This window comes from Ranitomeya variabilis, chromosome 1 (assembly GCF_051348905.1).
Source record: "Ranitomeya variabilis isolate aRanVar5 chromosome 1, aRanVar5.hap1, whole genome shotgun sequence".
Taxonomy (NCBI): Eukaryota; Metazoa; Chordata; class Amphibia; order Anura; family Dendrobatidae; genus Ranitomeya; species Ranitomeya variabilis.
In genome coordinates, this window is record NC_135232.1 from 1,122,610,233 (window position 1) to 1,122,614,857 (window position 4,625).

A 4,625-nucleotide genomic window follows, 5' to 3' on the forward strand; every position below is an offset into this window, starting at 1 on the left:
CATTTTATTAACATCTGTCCTCTGCTATCTAAGAAAAATGCAATGGCGGAAAACTTCTAAGCTCAGAGGGTGTGGAGGAGACCAATCTGAGCTTATGTATATCCTCCATGGTGGTTTCTCAATGCATGCTCCCTGCTAAGGTTATTATCGCTGGCAGTGAGCTGCCAATTACTGTTTTTGTGGATAGTGATTCAGCCACAAATCTCATTGATTTGTTTTAGGATTGAAAAACTGCCTCATCCTATCCGCGTGGTCACCATCAATGCAGCTCCTCTCTCACAGGGGGAGATTACTGAATTTGTGGCTGAGGTGAAACTCCACATTGGGGTTTTACATTCTGAGCAGGTTACATGTAAGGTGCTCAGGAATCTTCCTGCTCAGGTGGTTTTGGGTTTTCCATGGTTGTCTATGCACAACCCGGTAATTGACTGGAAAACTCAGGACATAGTTCAGTGGAGCGAGTTCTGCCAGGAGAATTGCCTGGCCACATGTGTGTCTGCTGTGACTTCAAGCGTTCCGGAGTCACTTCTGGAGTTTGTGGATGTGTTCTCTGAGAAGGGTTGTTCAGAGTTGCCGCCACATCGTCCCTATGACTGTACTATCAGGTTTAAACCAGGGGCCAAATTGCCTAAAGCAAGGATGTTTAACATCTCCGGTCCGGAGAGACAAGCGTTAAAGGATTACATTGCTGAAAGTTTGAGCAAAGGGCACATCAGGCCTTCATCCTCGCCTGTGGCAGCAGGGTTCTTCTTCGTAAAGAAGAAAGATGGCAGATTACGCCCGTGTTTGGATTTCAGGGAGTTGAACCAGATTACGGTTCGTGATCCATATCCTATGCCACTGATACTGGATTTGTTCAACCAGGTGGCAGGTGCTAATTGGTTTACCAAGCTTGACCTCAGGGGGGCGTACAACCTCATAAGAGTCCGTCAAGGTGATGAGTGGAAGACGGCTTTTAATACCCCTGAGGGTCATTTAGAAAATTTGGTGATGCCATTTGGGTTGACTAACGCACCTGCAGTGTTTCAACATTTCATAAATGATATGTTCTCGCATGTTTTGGGGAAATTCGTTATTGTGTACCTAGATGACATCCTCATATATTCTTGCGACCGTGATACTCATTTAGATCATGTCAGACAGGTGTTACAGCTTCTCAGAGAGAATAAGCTATATGCGAAACTGGAGAAATGTGTTTTCAGTACAGGAGTTGCCTTTCTTGGGCTATATTGTGTCTGCTTCAGGGTTTAAAATGGACGCCGCTAAGGTGCAAGCGGTGTTGCATTGGGAACGGCCTGATAACCTAAAAGCACTTCAGCGGTTCCTTGGGTTTTCTAACTACTATAGGAAGTTTATCAAGGATTTTTCTATCATTGCTAAACCGCTAACTGACATGACTAAAAAGGGTACCAATTTCTCCGTTTGGCCTGAGGCTGCTGTGTGCGCATTTGAATCTCTTAAAAACAGGTTTGTTTCGGCTCCCATTCTGGTGCAGCCAGATGTATCAAAACCTTTTGTTGTAGAATTCGATGCGTCTGAGGTTGGTGTGGGGGCGGTGCTGTCACAAGGCTCATCCTTGAGTGGTTTGCGTCCATGCGCCTATTTTTCCAAGAAACTGTCGCCCGCCGAACGTAACTACGATATCGGCAACAGAGAGTTGTTGGCAATCAAATTGACCTTTGAGGAATGGCGACACTTCTTGGAGGGGTCGATTCATCAGGTCACTGTTATTACCGACCATAAGAATTTGCTTTATTTGGAGTCTGCCAAGCATCTGTCTCCCAGGCAGGCTCGCTGGACATTGTTTTTCACGCGGTTCAACTTTGTTGTCACTTACAGACCTGGTTCTAAAAACACTAAGGCAGATGCTTTGTCCAGGTGTTTTCCGGGGGGGAGAGCCTCGGGAAGATCCAGTACCCATCCTCCAAAAGGGTGTTGTGGTTTCGGCTCTCACTACCGAGGTTGAGGCTGAGATTGCCAAGGCCCAGGAGGAGGTACCATCTGAGCTTCCCGTCAACAAAACGTTTGTACCGCTTCATCTCCGCTTAAAGGTTTTGGCGGAGCATCATGATGCTGTCTTGGCTGGCCATCCAGGGGTTAGGGGTACCTTGGAGTTGGTGTCACGTCGGTTTTGGTGGCCCAAGCTCTGACAGGACGTGGTCTCATACGTGTCAGCTTGCACCACGTGCGCCAGGACTAAGACGCCTCGCTCCCATCCTGTTGGCACACTACTTCCTCTTGAGGTACCTAGTAAGCCATGGACGGAAATCTCCATGGATTTTATCACTGACTTGCCCTCCTCAGCTGGGAACACTGTCATCTTGGTGATTGTTGATCGGTTCTCAAAAATGTTGCACTATGTGTCTTTGCCTTCATTGCCTAACGCTAAGACTCTGACTCAGGTATTTGTGCAGGAGGTAGTCAGACTTCATGGGGTTCCGTCTGACATCGTTTCTGATAGGGGGTCTCAGTTTGTGGCAAAATTTTGGAAAGCATTTTGTTCACGGCTGGGGATCAAGTTGTCTCATTCTTCGGCGTTTCACCCTCAGTCTAATGGTCAGACCAAGCGTATGAACCAAAATTTGGAACAGTACTTATGCTGCTTTGTTTCGGATAACCAGGAGGAGTGGTCAAAGTTTCTTCCTTTGGCTGAGTTTGCCATCAATAATCACTGCCAGGAGTCATCTGGGGAGTCTCCGTTTTTTTGTGTTTACGGACTTCATCCTCAATTTTGTACTTTGAGTCAGGGGGGCTCTTCCGGCGTCCCGGAGGAAGACCAGTTAGGAGCACAATTATCATCAGTCTGGAGGAGATTTAACCAGCGCCTGTTGAGTGTGGGTGCTAGGTACAAACGTATGGCTGACAGTAGGCGTGTGCCAGGTCCGGACCTGAGTGTGGATGACTGGGTGTGGTTATCCACAAAAAACATAAGACTCAAAATACCATCCCCTAAATTGGGTCCACGGTTTATTGGTCCATTTAGGGTCACCGCCGTCATTAACCCAGTAGCGTACCGATTGGAGCTTCCTATGGTGTATAAGATACACAGCGTGTTCCACAGGTCTCTTTTAAAGAAGGTGGTGGGTTCCATGGACGCGGCGCCTATGCCACCTCCAGTGTTGGTGGATGGTAATTTGGAATTTGAAGTCTCCAAGGTGGTTGACCAGGTCGTTCGACAGACAGCGGTAATTCCGCTTTTGACCACTATGCGCTCATTGGCGTTGGCTAGATTTTATCTAGCTGGTCCGGGGTTAATTTACCTGGTGCTCGGATTGGAAGCTGTGCTATGCCCACTGCCTTTAAATAGTTCTCCTGAACATTGGGCGTCGCCGATTATAGCTTCTGTCTTGTACGTTGTTATCTCTGTCTGGAGTGGTGAGCTAGTAGTTGGAGTATCGTTGCTGGTGGTGTATTTCCCTTTGTCTTATTTACTCCTTCCTATATTTGTATTTATTTTGCCCTGTGCACTTATTGTGTATTCCTTAGTGACTGCGGCGTGGTGTATATTTTTTCCGTTATCCTTGTCTGTGCTAACTGTGGGTATTGGTGTATAATCGTTTCGCTGGGTGGCGGGCTGTGGTTTCAGCCTAGGGTTGAAACAGGAGACAGGGTGAGGTTCGAGGCCTAGACATGCACACCATCAGTGTAAACTCTAGGTAGAGGGTCAGTCGGGATTTCCCTAGTCTGAGGGAAATTGCAGGGGCCTGGGTTATTTGCTCTTGCCCACCTAGTCTTCCCGTGACAGCACCTAACAGGTGTTGGCAATAACTAAAGCACACTTGCAGCAAGTTGACATGGATTAAAGTTGACTCAACCTCTGTCATGTGTCCTTGTGTGTACCACATTGAGCATGGAGAAAAGAAAGAAGACCAAAGAACTGTCTGAGGACTTGAGAAACCAAATTGTGAGGAAGCATGAGCAATCTCAAGGCTACAAGTCCATCTCGAAAGACCTGATTGTTCCTGTGTCTACTGTGCGCAGTGTCATCAAGAAGTTTAAAGCCCATGGCACTGTGGCTAACCTCCCTAGATGTGGACGGAAAAGAAAAATTGACAAGAGATTTCAATGCAAGATTGTGTGGATGTTGGATAAAGAAACTCGACTAACATCCAAACAAGTTCAAGCTGCCCTGCAGTCCGAGGGTACAACAGTGTCAACCCGTACTATCCGTCGGCGTCTGAATGAAAAGGGACTGTATGGTAGGAGACCCAGGAAGACCCCACTTCTTACCCCGAGACATAAAAAAACCAGGCTGTAGTTTGCCAAAGCTTACCTGAAAAAGCCTAAAACCTTTTGGAAGAATGTTCTCTGTCAGATGAGACAAAAGTAGAGCTTTTTGGGCAAAGGCATCAACATAGAGTTTACAGGAGAAAAAAAGAGGCATTCAAAGAAAAGAACACGGTCCCTACAGTCAAACAGGGCGGAGGTTCCCTGATGTTTTGGGGTTGCTTTGCTGCCTCTGACACTGGACTGCTTGACTGTGTGCATGGCATTATGAAGTCTGAAGACTACCAACAAATTTTGAAGCATAATGTAGGGCCCAGTGTGAGAAAGCTGGGTCTCCCTCAGAGGTCATGGGTCTTCCAGCAGGACAATGACCCAAAACACACTTCAAAAACACTAGA